We start from the raw sequence: 17626 nt of genomic DNA on the forward strand, positions 1-17626 counted from the left end.
GACCCCCCTAGCCAGCACCATTTCAGTAGAAATACAAGTAGCAGTAATGGGAGCAATGAAGGCTGTTGTTCAGTGAGTCAGGCACACTACGCACACACCTGTCCTGTGAGGTAGACGGCATTGCCCTTATATTGAAGATGAAGAAATGGAGACTCAGAGAGGTATAGTAATTGTCCCAGGGTCACACAAGTAGTAAGTGATAGATCAAGGAATCACACCGTGGTCCAGATGTCCCCAAAAGGCTTTCAACAACTATCTCGTTTTAAATTTCCGTCTTCTCCAAAGTTGGGAGAGAGCCAAGTCCCTGGAGCAGCCTCAGATTTTGGTGACTTTCCCACCCATGTGTAGGCTTACAAGTAATTATTTTCTCTTCAGCCTTTGAATGGTTCTGTCCCTGCATCAAACGATGGGTGGTTCTCTCCCTTGCATCCCTGGCTAGAACATGGGTTGGAGCAGAATTGTGGAAAGAAGCAAAGCAACCAGGCATGGAAGTATGTCTTGGTCAGGCTGCAAAGTGAGGTTGGAAAAGGAGTGGGTCTTCAGGAATGGAGTTGTACCTAAAACGAGTTATTGCTTCTCTACCTCTCCTAGGAGCTAGACATGCTGTAAAGGGAAAACTGAAGCCTTCATGTTTTCAGACAAGTGGTGTGATCAGGTGATGTCTTGAAAACTTAAAGAATGTTAGTTCAAGGTGTCTTAATTTTTTCTTATTTTTATACTCTATTATTTATTTAAAATATTTTATCTGTTCTCATTCTAATTGTTTAAGAAACCAGAAGCCATTCCATTCTGCATTATTTCTTTTGGGAACATTTACTAAGTACATCTCAGCAGTGGCACAGGAAAATCCCTTTCCCAGGAAACCAGAAGTCACACAATAGTCCCAGCCCTCCAGAGCCCCAGAAGCAGAAAAATCCCCATTATAATTAAAATCTGGTTATTCCGCTTCTATGTCACCTCCCTTGCTGTAAATGAGGGCCAGCCCAGCTGCCAGAGCACAGAAGGACATAGATACAATGTGATGTGTCAACCACTCATGTTTCTCTTTTATGAGATCAGCTTTTATAACCTTGCAGTCAGCCCACTGACAGACTATAAACGTTGGCTTATTGAAAACAGATACATCAACCAGGAGACATCACTTGTCATAGACTGATCTAGCCTCTTCTGGACATGAGTCCATTCTTAGAGAGGAAGCCATTGGGAATGGGAACCTGAGTCTTGACGAAAAACTTATGGGCATCTGTCCTGGGTCACCTTAGATATTGCTCCTTGTGAAAAACACCCATGTTGAATCCTCTCCTAATTTGCCTAATATTCATGGGTTAGGCACCACAGCCTGACTGCTTATGGATCTTATTCCAGTAGAATTCAGAATCCACTAATCCAGCCAACTATTACTCTCAAAAGCATTTCTAGTCTATTTGTGGCAACAGAAATGTCTCCTCTTTGGGGAACCCAGAATGCTGGCTTCAGGGATCAGCTTCCCCTCAAAGGATTCAAAGCAGATGGCTCTTTGGTCTTGAGCAGCAGTGGGAAGAGTCTCACATGCCCAGTTTTCATGCATATTCAGCTCTCCCCCTACTCTTTCTTACCTTCACTGCATGCTCAGAAACCACTTCAGTCCCCAGATTGGTCTCCTTATACACACATGGGACTTGGAGATCCGTAGGCAGAAAGGTCTTGGGGCCTTTCCCTGTTGCCTATAGCCTGTTCTCTTTGAGGGGGTGTCTCGGTTTTTGTGCCTGACCCTCTTGCCCCAAGGTCCAGGCTTTCAGCTGCAGATGAGAAGCAACTCAGTGAAGTTTCCTGAGGCAGGCATCGTTGGAAAACATGTTTCCATGACAACCCAGAGTTACTTCACCCAACAGCAGTCAGATGTTACTGACCGCAGAAGCATTCTTTTTTTTTTTTTTTTTTAATGTAGAGGAACCATCAGTTATGTCTGTGTGGCCAAGAGACTTTTTTGGTTTGTTTTTGATGTTATATCCCTCTGCTTTGAGTTGCTGGGATGACATCGTATGTTTGGGGAGCAGTTTATGTGTGTGGACAGCTTTTTCCCCCATGCCTCTGCCTCAGCACATGAGACTTCTTTCCTACAAAACGCAAGAGGGGTTCTTCTAGGGAGCCCAGTGTCATTATTCATCTCTGCTCCAGTAACCGCCTGTTGCCAAAGAAATGTTTTAATGTTTGGAATCAAGATTTTGTATTTTCTCACAGCCTCAGCAGGATGCAGCCCACTCAACACTGGATCGGGGTAGTTCATGGGAAACCCAGGTGCTTGGGGTAGTAGTGGGGGTGACTGCTGTCATGGTGACCTTCTCCCTTCCAGCCTGCAATCATTAACTCAGGCACCCACGTGGTTAGAACTTCCCACCCACTTTAGCCTGGTGGTGATTCCAATGATTGGGAATGACGTCCTCTGTCCTTCTGCAGCTCCCCAGAGAGCTAACTGAATCGTTGAGAAACATTAGAGGAAAAAGATGTCATCCCACCACATCAGAGGTTCTCAACATGGGGGCTGGGAGGGGCTTGGGCAATGTCTAGGAACCTTTTTGATGACGACTGGGAGAGAAGTGCTAGTGCTACCTCATGGGTGGAGGCAAGGATGCTGCTAAACACCCTGCGATACATCGGTCAGCCACCCCTGCAGCCCTAAGCCATCCAGCTCAAAACATCACTCACTAGTGCTGAGGCTGAGAAACTGCTCTACGTCATCAAACTGGAAATCTGGCGAGGTGTGGATTCATAGCAGTTAAGATCTCTATTATTATCAATGAGAGGGCAAGCAATGGGTTATTTGCTAGCTGTGTGAATAAATCCCTCTAAGTGTGTTCACTAGAGAACTCTAGGACACAGAGGTACTTTCTTGGGACTGGGAGAGTTTTCAGTGTATGCTAATCCCTTCTGGAAAGACTTTTCTTCTGTGAATCATGATCTCAGTCCACATCATCTCAAATGGCCTCTCTATTGTTAAAATTCCTTTCTGCACAATTCATATGAACATAAATCCTTCCTTTAAGGTTTAACCGATTACTCTTAAAGATTCTTCATTTAAAAGTAATGTGCTTACTTCCCCTCACACACTATGTCTCTCTGGAAATCTTAGGACAGGTGGAAACAGGAAAATGCATGGAGTCACCTTCAGGAGTCCATCTCATGGCCACATTTGTAATCTGTTCATGCTTACTTGGCATTTCTTTATCACTAGTCTCCTAGTCATACATCCTAGAATTATTACCTAAAATGTGATTCATATGCTGTATAGAAACGGCCAAAATTTTTGTTTTCCTCACTGATGGAAGTAGAAAGAAGCGTGAGAAAAGGTTAGCTCCTGGGATCCACCAGCATAGAAGCCAGCAGCAGAGATCACACCAGACAAGTTCTCAGAGTAAATCATTCCAATTTGCATCACTGGCTTTTGCACCAGGACTACTTTTCTTCCAAAGCACGAGTGGCTAAATCATATCAAGGCATATTCAGGTCAAGATTACAAATACGTAGGTCCTCTGCATGTCACACCCACTTGCTCACAGCCATGGGGAAGGATGATATAAGGTGAAGGAAAGAAACTTGCTTAGCGGGCTCTCACTCACGACAGAGTGGGCTGGGCCGAGCCTCTACTGGTTTACGGTTCCCCATTGCAAGATGGCAGCTCTTGAAAAGCACCACTCACTACAGGGTGTGATCTTGAGTGTTCACAGAGCTTCTGCTCCAGTTCCTCAGAGCTGATGCATTTAAGAAAACGCTTAAGGTGTTGAAGCAAAGAGTGTTTTAGAAGCTGGTACATTAACAAATGAGGCACATATACAGAGGAAGGTGACCTCAAGAAGCTATAGGAGCTGAATACCACCTCAAGGAAAATTTTTTTAAAAGATCGTATTAGTGGACTTTAAATTACAAGGATGCATCACGCTCAGATTACATTTGACGAAGGGGGTTATTGTGCAAATACAAAATAGGAAGCTTATGGTATACAATTCTAGGATTCAGCCTGCCACGCCTGGATGAGCCTTTATGGGGAGTTGGAAGCGAGGCACAGCCGACCAATAGATGTTTCGGACAGTCTGGACCTGACAGACCCACCCTGTCTGGGTGCACATTCTCATTTCCCAAGACAGAATTTGACGGGTTTGTTTCCTGACCCCACTGTGACCCCAGCAGTAGGGCAGGTCTCACTCAGCTCCCCTCCCCCATGGCCACTTCCCGAAGATGGAATCTCTTGACCCTTTGCAGGGAACTGAGAGTAGGGAAGACCCTTCCCAGACTCCTCCCCAGGAGAGAGGCCAGCTCCCCACTCCTAACCTGAGCTGCTGTTACCCCATCAGTTACTCTGCAGCTGAGGTCTAGAATAACAGAGCCCATTTTTAATAGAGGGAGAACCTTCTTGCATTCCCAAGCAGAGCCTGCCAGCAACTTCACTGCACAAGGCCCTGGAGGAGAGGAGCTGGCCCTTCTCTTAGGCAAGCCAGCGAATCCACACAGATGTTTTCCTGAGAGTTGTTCTGACCAGGGCTCAGAGATTTAGCCCTGCCTGGTATCACATAGCAGGGGGAGGAGCGGGGTTCCCCTTGGGGTGCAGGAAGTATATTACATGAAATCAAAATGTAAGTGTGTTCTTTTTGGATTAGGCAATGTTTTTCCCTTCTATTTTTCTTTGTATAACCTTATCACTTAGCTCCTTTTTTCTCCTCCCCCTTTCTTGGCTCCCAAGCCCACTCTGGTTCTACAGGATAGACTGCTCACTGGGCGGCTCTAAATGGCAAGGTTTCTAGCCATGCTCCCCTCCAACGTCATCTGAGTCTCACCAGACCTTTCTGACCTCATTATCTTATCTGACGCAGAAATCCTACTCCATCTAGATTTCCAGATCTTAAGAGACCTCTGACTTGCAACCTAAGGGCAGAGAGAGTCGGATGGGCAGCTCACCAGCGCCAGCTGGCAGGGTTTTCCTGCCTGACTCCCGCTCCGGAGGCTGTGATGGTCAGAATCACCGGACGGATGGTGAGTCTCACCCTCTCCACAGCTCTGATTCCTCACTCCCTCCTGGGCCGTCTCCTCGGCTGGGCTGGGCTGGGCTGAGGTTGCTTGTCGTGAGTGAGCACAGGCTCTGGGGGGGCAGAGGCAGGCTCTCCCCCTTTCTGCCTCTCTGCCCATCCTTTGGTTTCAGACAAAGTGACTCCCCAGAAACTGAGCAATGAGCCTATGTCCCAGAAGACATGGGTTTTGCTTTTTCATTCACAAAGAAATAATGAAAGGATCAAATGTAGACAGAAAACAAAGCGAAGAAGGGGCAAGCCCAGGATGGAGGAAATATATGGCAGAGTGGGAACCGGCTGAGACTCCGCACAGGTGCACTATTCTGAAGAGACTGAAAAATGACTCTGTATCTCCGTGCCGTTCCCAGGGCTGTGCATCAACTCCTGCATGCCTCCTGCTCTGTGTCACAGGGGCCAACCCTGCAGGCTGTGCGTCTGAAAGTCCTGTGGCAGCTGCTTCTGCTGGGTTCAGCCACGCTGGCAGGGGACAGTGGGGCAGGAGGAGAGGAGAAGCTGGTGTGTCTGTCCTCCTTTCTGTCTTATTCGATTTGCATGTTGGAATTTTTTAATGTTGGCACCAAAAAAATAGACTCCACAGGGAACTCAGAGACTTTTAGGACTGGAATCTTAGGGGAGGGATAGAGAGACATCTGGAGAGAGAGAATGATTGTTTTGCTCTCATCCTCTCCAAACATAACTGGAAAGGAGGCTCTGCCCAGTTGTCTCTTACTTGCCTCCTTTTCAGGGGCCAGGGGGTCAGCACCCCCCTTGTATGGGCAGGTGAGGGAGGGCCCCAGAACTGGACCTGGCAAGATCAACCCTCAACCTCGCCTCAGACAAGTCACACAAGTGTGCCACTCGAGTCCCAAGGAAACTCCAGGAGCGCCACCTCTTGCTTTAGAGGATTTAACATTCTGATCCCTTTGCTTCTGAGGCCACTTCTAGACCTTGTGTATGTAACCTAGACCCAGGTTCCGGGCCGCACCGTCCTGCCTTTCCATTCGTATTAGCTGGATTGTACTCGTCAACCCACTCGTCACAAAGGGGTCATTTTATTACTCCATAAAGAGTCATGATTTCCAAGTCTGCTGCACTGTTAAATGCTATTCAGAAACTCAGCAACTGAGTGGCTCTCGTTATGTGGTTAGTTAGTTCCCAGGGGCCTGGACACCAGCTTGGATGTTGTAAGAAATGTGGTAAGGAATTTGGGAAATGAATCTCAATTCCGAACTCCCCCACCCTAAACTCTCAATCCAACCTTTTATTTCAATTGTATTTTATTTTCAAATATTGAAGTACTACTCTAAAGAACTGACTCACTGCATGCTATGTTAAGGAAAATTTTTCAGAGCAGGGGTTCTGGGGTGGAAAGAAGAGGAAGTATGAGAAAGCAGAGCACCATCCCATCCTCTCCTCCGCCTTCTATGTCTTTCTAGCATCTCTGGTCACATTTTTGTTGGAAATTGTCCAAGGGCCAGATTGCAATTTAAGGCATCAGATTTGGGGAAATTCACAATGTCACTCCACCGTTTCAGTTGCCTCTTCCAGGGTTAACTTTTTTCTGAAAATTAGGGGGTGGTCAGTGAGATAAAAAGAAAAGGAGAAGAGTGGGTCTGCTCAAGGATCTTTCAAGAGGGAGGGCCGTTCCTTAAAAAATGAAACTATTCTTGGAAGAGCTTTTCCTTCCAGTGACCTCTCTCCCTCCCATTCCCACCAAGTTCCCTGACAGAGCAGTCAGCCCTCACTTGCCCAGCCCTCCCCAGCCCTCGTTTTTGGACTCCCACCCACCTACCAGGGGTGCTCTGTCAAAGGCTCCCACTTTCCGGAAGTTACGTTTGAAAGACATGTCAGTTTTCATCTTCCAATGCAAATGCAGGATTTCAGGACGTCAGTGTTGTAGGTCTGTCCTGCCTCTCTGCACTTTGTCGCTCTCTTCATCCAGTTGGGGGCCAAACACTGTCAGTCCTTGACAAATGTCTCTCCTCCTTCCTTATTCCTTTGGCTCTATGGAGAACAAGGCATTAGGAAATTTGAGCTGAATTGCTGCATTTGCCTTTCACTGTTTCCCATTTAGAGTTTTGTTTCTGTTTGCACCACCTGAGACACCTATGCCATATGAGAATTCATAAGTTATAACTGTGATAATGCCACTGCCCTGCTCAAAAATCTTCAGTTAACTCTTCAGCTCAGACAGTACAATGAAAACATTCAGAATGTTTTGCGTTCAGGCACACAGGTGCTTCTCAACCCACCTTTGCAGCCGTGTTCCTTCATATACCTAATTCCTGGCTTACTCACCACATCCTAACAAGGTCCTGACCTTCTCATGACCCACACTCAGCCATGCTCCTCCTGCTACCTTCTCTACCTTAAAGTGCTACTGAAAATCCAGCCCCCTACAGAAAGCCAAGTCTGAATCCCTTCAACTGAATGAGATCACTTCCTTTTTAAAAATCCATAGAAAATTTTCCCCTTAAAATGTTCCATTATGTCTAAATCCTCAATGTAAAATGAAAATTTTAAAAAAGAAGGAATATCTTACCCCATCCCGGCCCCCTTCTCTTGCATTGTGTACCTGTATGTGAATCTTGCCACTTATGCAAAAATGTGGAATTGATCCTACATGGTATCTACTTCACCTTTAAATACTGCTGCAGAGATATGACCATGGCATATGTGAGGAGAATTCACATCCTTTTAACTTGAGCCTGTCCCTGTGGGATACTATCTGTCTCTCCATGGGTCTGCTGGAATGTCTTTCAGTGAACTTGCCTGGCTGACCTGTAGCCAGTCAGCAGATGTTGGCCTCAGGACCCGCTCCTCCTGCTGGCTGCCCCCTTTGCTGCTGGCACCATCTTTATTTAGAGACCTCTTGAGAATGTTAAGGGCTCTTGCTTCTCATTTTAATTTGCTCCTATCTACAAACTGTCTTTTAGGGATTCCTAATAGTTTCTAGTTAACTGAATTCATCTCTTTAATTTGCAGTTCTGTTAGGAATTTTTATAGCTGGTAATATTACATCCTTTCTGTCAATTCTAGGACAGGAGAGAAAAGTAGCCACATGGACTCAGTTTACCATCTTGACACAGTCTTTCCACCCTTGTTTTAGGCCTCCTTTTGTGACACATTTTGCCTCAGAATATTTGCCTTGCACAATCTCCTCCACCTAGAGGACTTCTGGGGTTCCTATGATACCTAGCCAAAGTATCCAGCAGGAGCTCAATAAATACACACTGTTTCATTAACTTAGTAGAAACATTTTTCTCTTACCCACGTGATTTATTACTGAAAGCATAAGGCTAGGAAGCTCTGTTTGCTGTCAAGGACTCATTTAAACAAAAAATGTATTTTTAAAAGGTTCCTGACTTTCTAGAATTTACTAAAAATATTTTGCCCCAATTAAAGATAGGGAAATTTTGGCTGGGGGAGGAGGATTACATTATAAAATGAAAATAATCATTTTAGGAATTACAATTTTCTGAACATGATTCACAGTAAAAATTAAAATCCGTCATAAAACAAATGTAAAGTACGTGAGGTTTTACACTTGCAACTAATCTGGAAGTCTAAAGGAAAAATCAATACATACCTGTACAAAACAGGATGGAAAGCACTGTTTTTTTTACCAAAACCACATAGTTGTACAGCAACCTAAGTTGAGGCCCTGATTGCAAACCTTATTTTTTTTAATTGTAGGGAAGCCAATAAGTCACTGCCTTTTAAATATCAGTATATTGCTTGACAGTGACTCAATATGGAAAATAAAGAGTTATGGTAGAAGCAATGGCAGAATATAAACACAAATGGAAAATTAGGAAGAGGATTTATTGTAAAACAGAGGAAATTAATATAAAATACTATATAACTTTTGAAGATTGTACTTTGCTGGGTTTTATTTGTACTCTCATTGAATTCTCTCAAAAATTCTATAAAGTAGGCACTATTATTTTCTCTGTTTTGCCCATGAAAAAAACTGACTTAGAACAGAATTAGGCTAAAATTGTCCGCATTGATAAAAAATCATAACAAACCACAAAATAAGAAAAACAAACATGGAAAAATGTATTTGTAGCTGAACAACACGAGGAAGCCCCCCTCTTGCACACACCCTGCTCCTTTGATGCCACACCATTGGCAATCCCACCTTCCACTTGGTGCTCTCATCCACAGAAGCCTTGGTCCCTGCCCCTCAGTCTTTAGACCTAGCTCACTGTCTCTCCCACTTTCCTCCCGCACTCATTCTGTGGTCCAAACATCCCTCTGGGCTATAGATCCAACACTCTGATATCCAGGTCTCGGTAATTCTTCCTGGTCTTCTATCTACTGTTCTTCCATTTCACTTTGACCACACACAGTGGTCACACTGCAGACCTTGCTGTGACCAGAACTACCACTTTCAAAACCATTAATACAAATATCCTGCTCTGGGAAACCATCTTCCATGTTTAACTCACTTGATCACATACCCTCAGTGGTAAATATCCTTTGACCTCAATGAAACCTCTACTCAATTGACCTTCTACTCTCTGGTCTTCCCTTTCCAATTCCTGTCCTCATTTCTCCCCCATCCAATTTAGGTGCACCCTAAGGGCAATCATTCTGATTTGCTGTTTTCAGTATGGTCCTAGAGTTGCAGAACATCCATGCTGTCAATAATAACCTCCTCTTAGCCTTTCTCCCCCATGTAATTAACCTGTACTTACACATTCCATCTATCTTGAGATACTTTACATTAGATTTTTTTGACACTTCAATATTTCCTCTCCAATTTATCACTTCTTCTATGGATTCCTTTTGGGATTCTCTCTTCCTCTACCCAAGATTTAAATCTGACAGTCCTCAGGTCTCAGACCTAGGCTTTCTTCTCTTCTCTACACTCTTTTTCTAGCTTCAAATATCTTCCGTATGTTTGTGATGTGAAAGTTTATATCTACAATCCAGAGTTTCCTGTGCTCCTATGCATGCAACTGTCTCCTCGACATTGCCATTATTTCTCAGTTATTGCAAACATAACACATCTGAAACTGAACTCTAGATTCCATATCCCCCATTACTCTCAGACTTTGGCATCTTAATGCAAGACACTGACCTCCATTCAGTTACTCAAGCCGAAATCTGAGGCTTATCTTTGTCCTTTCCTTCTCTCTCATGTACAACCCCCACATTAAAGCCATCATTAATTCTTAACGATTCTACTTCCAAACATCTTAGATTTGTTGACTTCTCTCTATTTCCATGCCAATTCTCTAGTTAAAGCCGTAATTATTACTCATCTGGACTATTTCAAAAGCCCCCTAATTGTTCTCCTTATATGCACTCTTGCCTCCTTATAATCCATTCTCTTTCCAGAAGTCTATAAAGATTACTGTGAAATAATAAGATATATATGTAATTTATATAAATACATATAAAATGTATATAAATTATATATAGATATTAATATATTGGTCTCTGCCCCCAGTTCCTGACCCAGAGCTCCTAAAACCCTTGTAATCTTCTGAGTGATGGGGGTGTTAGAAGTATTTTTATTCTAATACTTGTTCTTTGACACAAGTTCCTGACATAGAGTGTCTAAAACCCTTGTCGTTTCCTAGGTGAGATGAACATCTTTTTTTCTAATGTGGCAAATTTTGGTGAGTTCCTGGTTGGGGGCTGATCACCAGAAAGTCCAAATCTGAGTGGACGCTTGGAAATTTCAGCCTCACACCACATCCTCTGGGTAGGAGAGAAGGGCTAGAGATTGAGTTAATAATTGATTTTGACGACATGAGGAAGCCTCCATGAAAATCCCAAAAACACAGGTTCAGAGAACTTCTGGATTGATGAATACAAGGAGGTGTTGGGAGGGGAGCATGCCCAGAGAGGGCATGGAAACCCCTTGCCTCTTCCCCATGCCTCACCCTAGGTATCTCCTTATCTGCATCTTTTATAATATTCTTTATAATAAACAGTAACCATGAGTGCTTCCCTGAGTTCTGTGGGCCCCTACTGTGTATTATCAAGGAAAGGGTTGTTGGAACATCCAGTTTTGTAGCCACATCAGACATAAGTATGTGGACGCCGAGGACTCATTCCTCTTGATTGGCATCTAAAGTGGAGGTAATCTTATGGGACTGTGCCCTTAACTTCTGGGGTCTGTGCTAACTCCAGGTAGTGTCTGAGTTAAATTTTAAGACACCTAGTTAGCATCTGGAAAGTTGGAGAATCAGTTGGTCTGGTAACTCCACACACACACCACTGCATCTGGTGTCAGTAGTGTGTGAGTAGAATGGAAAAGAAAAATGGAATCAGATATGTCACTCATCTGCTTAAAATCTTACCATGGCCCCTAAGGTCCTGCGGGATTAAGCTCCAACTCACTTTTCATTTTGTCCCAGGCCAGGCTCTCTGTTAATTACTGTGCTCGACTATGCTGGCTTTTCTCCTGTTTCCTTAAATGTCCTGTGCTCCTTTCTGGCACAGGGCCTTTGCACATGCTGCCCCCTCCTCTTTATTGCCTCATCCCTCATTTCTCAAATGCAGCTTTATCAGAGAAGCCTTCTTGGATTCTCCAAACTGGATCTGCCTAGTTGTAAATAATCTCATATCAGCATACAGAATTAATGGCAATTGTATGATAAACCACTTAATGGGAAGAACTCTGTTTCTTATTCTCCCTGTGTTACCACTTAGCACTCAATAATTTATTGAACAAGTCACTTCATAATTAGATATGTACTTGTTTACTTATTTAATGTCTGTCTTATCTCATGAGACCATGAGTATTTTATTTACTGCTGTGCGCCATGGAAATTACCACAATATCTGGACCCTAACAGAATCTCCATATTTATTAAATGAGTGAATGGGTGAATATCCACAATCATAAAAGAACTCTTAAAAAATATATGAGAAGGACAGAAACCCAATAGAAATATAAGCAAAGTACTGGAAATTCACAGAAAAAAGTACAAATAAATAAATACTACAACATATGAAAAGATACTTTCATAATAATAAAAGAAATAGGAATTTTAAAACATTCCACTTTTTGTGTGTCATAGTGACAAAATTACGAGGTTGAAAACAGTCCACACTGCCAATAAATGAGGAAACAGGATTTCAGTGAGAATGTGAACTGGCACAACATTTGTGTAGAATATTTTGTGTATATATTAAAATTTAAAGGTACATACTTGTTAACCCAACAATACCATTTTCTCCATGGAATAGCTAATGTGCAATGAGTAAGTGAAAATATATTTAGTGCAAGATTGTATGTAATATAAATATTCAATAGGAATGAATTAGATATAGAATTATGTTATTAGCACAATAGAATACTGTGCAACTATTAATTAAATAAGGTAGACCTATTGGCTTTGATATGAAGATGCCTAAAATATATCATTCAGTTTTAAAAATCCATGTTGCAGAACAGACTGAATTAAATATAAATATAAATATAAATATAAATATAAATATAAATATAAATATAAATATAAATATAAATATAAACATAAACAATATAAATATAAATATAAATATATGCCCAACTGCAGGTGATTTCTAGCAGTAGGATTATAAGGATATGATTTTGGAGAAACTTCAACCTTTAAATTATCTATTTTTGTATTGGTTATGTATACGAGCATATATCACCTTTACAGTCAGAAAAATATAAATAACTTTTAAAAGACAATGTAAGACCTCCTCAACTAAAACACAAATCAAGGGAAACTTTTAATAAATGCCCTAATACTAAGGGTTCAGGTAGAAGCTAATACATGAGTTCCATTATGTACAAACTCTGTAGTTATGAATTATCCTTCATAACAAGACACATGTATTGGTACACGCTACCTTTGGTTAACCTTCAACTCAGAGTGCTTTTTTTTCCATGGGATTCAAGACACAACTTGCTCCCCAGGAAAAATCCCTGGGGAGGATCCAGTCACTTAATACCAACTGCAATGATAATGATCACAAAGGTGTGACTATTGCTGAGGAAACATGATGTCATGAATCCTGATAACAATTAGCTTCAAAGGACCAGTAGCTTCCTCTGGACAAAAGGGAGCCCAAGAGTATCCATGTGTTCCTATGTGGCATGGACCAGTACTCTGTCTGCTGAGAGGATGTTATCTAGAAAGTTGTTGATGTTCCAACATCTTTCCATTCCATTCTAGCTCTGCCTGGCCCCTAATCCTTAGCTTTGTCTCCCAAGCCCCTCCCCCAACACACACACACACTTTGATTTTTAACTCTATTCCTGATCTTTAGTTTTCTCAACTAATCTTGGTTTCCCCAGTGTGACCCTTGGAACTTGGTAAGAACTATTGACTCAGATTCATCATTTGGCTCTTTCTGTTCTTGATCACTTGAGAAAAATCATTTCTATTTCAGTGGGCCTGAATCCTGCCACTTCCTAGCTTGTGAGACATCTCCAGGTGCCTACCCTGTTTCCCTGTGGGGGTTCAGAGAGAGAAAATAGACATTCCTTTAAGAATACCTGCCAGATAATTATAGGAACAACTATGAGGCCCAGTGAGCTTGCAGTACAAATCACTTCTGCTATTCTGTATGTGTATTATACAGTGTCTAGCTTTTATATGGAACTGTATAAAATAACCAATATGTGGGCTGAACATGATTTAACATAAAATTAAAAATAGTTATAATGAAGCTACCCTTGTGGGGTAGGCACCAGAGTTCCCTTTGGCTAGAGAACTGTCTTTACTTGAGGAGGAAAAAAGGCTCTTTGGGTTAAGTGCTAACACACCAGAGTAAGGAGAAAGATGCTCTGTATGAAAAAAAGGAGAGGATTTTGTAGTTTTGTTCCTGAAAGGAAAGGAAGGAAAGAAGGCAAGAAGACAGCAAAGGCTTGTACTAGGTTGAAAGGCAAGTGAGATTTCCTGGGGATAGTGTGGTTGAGGCTCACTTTCAGAATGATGAGATCATCTCTTCCTCCTGGGGTTGTTTTCTCCATTGTACATCCCAGTTCAGTAGTCTTCTCCCCACCCCTCCAAGTCTTCAGAAATGTCTTCCCTGCTTACCTTTACTTTTTGTAAGTGGGGTGTTTTCTGGTCTGTGATCACAAAAGAGATGGAGTTTCATGGGAGATAATGCAAACAAAGTCACAATCAGGAAAGGGATTGCCCAGGAAGCAGAAGAGGCCTTGAGAACACTAAGTCCGCTCTGCTTCTCCCAAGAAATTCAGAGAAATAACAGGGGAAAACTTTGGACATCCATAGGCTATAGGGTTGGGAAGTTCCTGCTGATTTTGCCCAATGTTAAGAGAGGCAGAGAGGTCTCAGCTGACATCTAGCAAACCTAGAAAACAAAAAGCAGAATGCAAAATTATAAATACACATGATTTATCCATCCTTTTTGAAACACTGCTATATCACTGCTTTCATACACATAGGTATAGATATAGATAATAGACATACATGTATCTCAAAAGAGGGATGGAATGTCACGAAGGATAAATGCCTGTGGTTGGGTGAATATGCCTGAACAAGCCCATGTTTCAGCCTTCTCCTTCCAGTGCCCCCTAAAATGTATGTTCTTTAAATTTAGAACAGTACTGGGAAAAGAGAGGAAGAACTAACGTAAAGAAATAAAGGAATTTTGGGGACTCTCTGGTCCCCTCCTGGTGTGAGCCAGGAGCTCTGTCCTCTTGCTTTATCTCTAAATCAAAGCCTCTCACTTGCTCTCCTAAAAAAAACTGATAAATTTTCAAGAAAAAAAAAAGAAATAAAGGCATGTGTTAAATAGCAGCTAAATACAGAGTAGAAAGGATCTAAAACTAAGTCCAATCAATAGGAGAGAGATAACATCAATTTTAAGAGAATACATTTGAAACCATATAAGTGGTAAAGTATCCTAACTAAATTAAAAAAATACATTTCTTTAACTAGTGTATGTAATTACTCTTTTAAAGGTAAAGTTACAGGATTTATGTGTTGTTATGCAAAGTTGTAACAGCTCATGGATTGAGTGATCTGTCTCTCCTGTGGGCTGGCTACTGAGTCCCTCTTCTGAGAAGTCCAGAAGGTTAGATCTGACCAGTCATCTCCATGCTTTGCCGATTAGTAGTTTTCTCTTTGTAAGCTCATCTTAATTCTGATATAAAACAGGCATCAATGATTCTGATAGGCCAAAATAAATAATATCCATTATAGACAAGATTCTAGAACAAAGAGAAGGCACTATGGCTTCCATTTTTTTTTAAAGCATCGCCTATCTTAGAAGTCTTCACCACCTTCTTCCCAATTCTCCTTCCAGAAAGATCCTGAAATGTGTTTTGAGCATGTATTATTCACCTAATGAGCACCTTTCTAGGCCTTAGGGTGGTACATGAGTAGCTGCCTAACCAATACGAAGGCAGAAGGCTCTCGTGGGACCAAAGCTCCTGTGTGACTTGTTCAGCAACCTCAGGCAGCTTTTAGTGACAGGCATGTACCAGAAGCCGCTGAGAAAACTCACCTCCCTCAGCATTTTCTAGAGTTTGAGGAGCTGAGCCAAAATGTGTTGATTAAACTTCCAGGTGTTGAAAGCATGTAAAAGACAAAGAATTCTATTGGGCATCCGTCAAAGGACTTGGGTCTATTCAGTGGCACCTTTCTGACCACAGATAAGTCAGTTCCTCCAGGCCTCAGGTCCTTCACCTTGAAAATGACAAAACTGAATTCAATGAATAACAGCAGTATATATAAGCCTGTGGCTGAGTGCCTCACATTCATTAGAACATCTCATTTGCACCACTATCCTGTGTGGTATATATATTATCTCCATTTTGCAGATGATTTCTAAAATCCCTACTCATACTGATATTTTTAGACTCCAGATAACTAAGTTTCACATCCATTTGGATTCTTATTTTTCTGCAATTTATTTTTAAAAGGGTTTACTATAGGCATTTCAAAAATGAAGAGAAGTAATTACCCAGTGGAATCAGGAAATGAGATTGCTAATTTGGATGTTAAAACGGCTTTTGATTACACTGATGAACTCTATTTTTCCTAAATTCACCAGTAATTCATTTCTCTGTTTTTTTCTCTAGTTCTAGAGATTTGAATCATCTGCACCCTCCACAGAGACTAAGTTTCAGATGTATCATTTTGCTGACTTCTGGAATTACATCCCAGGGTCATTTCAGAGGAGTGGGGTGGTGATGAGGTCCAAGCTGGAAGCTACAGGACTGTGGTTCTTCCTATCCCTGGAGTCCCACTCACACAGGTGTTTATTTTGTTTTCTCCCAGAACCGTGGAAGGCTGCCTCACATCTGAGTCAAGTGCCACTGACAGGGGTCTTTAATTGGAAGTGGATCATGGCTGGAATGCTCTGATGTGCTGGAATTTCCAGCAGGTGCAAAATCAGGAATAAACAGGCAAGTCTGAATTAAAGGCGAAAAGGCCCAGAGATGAGACCAACTTGCTTAAGTTTCAAAAGTAATTTGCTTTGGAGCACCTGCAATTTGGAATAATTAGAAGCATTTCAGTTTCAGATTCCCATCCAGCCCAAGTACAGTAGGAATTTGTGGGATCCTGAGGCCACTTGAGAGGTGGTAAGATTCTGAAAAACTTACTCTTGGAAAATTCATAGTAAAAAAATCTTCCAGCCATTTCTAGCTGTGATTCCTCTGATAATCCTGGGGAGGTACATGACCATCTGGCTTCCCAGATGAAGAAATCACAACTGCATCACTGGGGCAGCTAGTAAAACAGGAGAACTATAGTCAGTCAACTCACCAGTTTTATTATGTGATGCCAACCCATGCTTCATTTATCCAGAAGTAGCCTTTGGTTGGGGAATTGAGAATTGACTTCCTGCCCCAGTTCTGCCACTTACCAACTGTGAAATCTGGGGAACATCAGTCTTTCTCCTCTCTGGCTTCAGGTTCCATACCTATAAACTAGTGCTGGACGGGTTGAAATTCTTTCAGCTGTAGCAAAACTGATTCTATAAAATATACCATTTGTTTTGTTCTCATGGAGATAGACCAAGGCTTAATTAACCTTCCCAAGTCCCCAAAGGTCCTACCCTAAGGCTGGGTTCCCCTTCCTCAGAAGTTCAAGGGAGGGAATGTGTGTGGGGAGTGACCAGGCAGCCTGGGAGCCTCAGGGCACCGTGGCCCCAGGACATCCTTCCTGCCCTTCTAAAAGTAGAAGTGATTTCGGGGAACTTGGAAGAGAGATGAATCACGGCACTCCAAACACTGAATGAACCGAACGCTCTGTGGCTAAGTTTGGAAACATCCGTTGTTTTTAAATACATATTCCTCAAACAGGAATATATGAAAATGTTTCTAGCAGCCTTTCAGGCACTGACAGTTTTTAGGAAATTCATTTTCAGGTTTTCAACTTTAATTTGTATTCTTTCTGCCAAAGAATATTGTATCTGCCTCCTGTACTCCACACTTGTCAACTCTTTTTCTGTCTTCCAGCCACCCTTCTTCCACTTTCTAAAAACACTGCGTGCCTCTCTCCCATCCTGAAGCTTAGTGGGGTGTCCTGCTCACTAGGTATGAAAACCTCCTGGGCTCCACACAGAGACAGTTCTAGAACACACCTCTCCTGAAGGATAGCCCCTCACAGGGACAT

At 42.3% G+C, this 17626-nt stretch overlaps 2 long non-coding RNA genes across 3 annotated transcripts in view; one reads left to right on the forward strand and one right to left on the reverse strand.

Annotated features, from left to right (window-relative positions):
- The first annotated feature begins 4388 nt into the window (after window positions 1-4388).
- LOC108392835 (uncharacterized) overlaps window positions 4389-17626 on the forward strand; it is a 44489-nt gene continuing 31251 nt past the window's right edge. The window contains exons 1-2 of one of the 2 annotated variants that reach the window (XR_012132633.1): window positions 4389-5004; window positions 16286-16413. This is a non-coding gene — a long non-coding RNA (uncharacterized lncRNA). Of the gene's footprint in view, window positions 5005-16285; window positions 16414-17458; window positions 17548-17626 lie in introns of those variants that run through there. The other variant, XR_005056642.2, reaches the window with a different exon arrangement.
- Window positions 6364-15687, reverse strand: LOC140850219 (uncharacterized). Its single transcript, XR_012132909.1, has 4 exons — window positions 15510-15687; window positions 14075-14351; window positions 6832-7043; window positions 6364-6600 (listed from the first exon to the last, which is right to left on the reverse strand). It is a non-coding gene; the product is annotated as an uncharacterized lncRNA (long non-coding RNA).

The sequence above is a fragment of the Manis javanica genome, chromosome 6 (genome assembly GCF_040802235.1).
Source record: "Manis javanica isolate MJ-LG chromosome 6, MJ_LKY, whole genome shotgun sequence".
In the NCBI taxonomy this organism is placed as follows: Eukaryota; Metazoa; Chordata; class Mammalia; order Pholidota; family Manidae; genus Manis; species Manis javanica.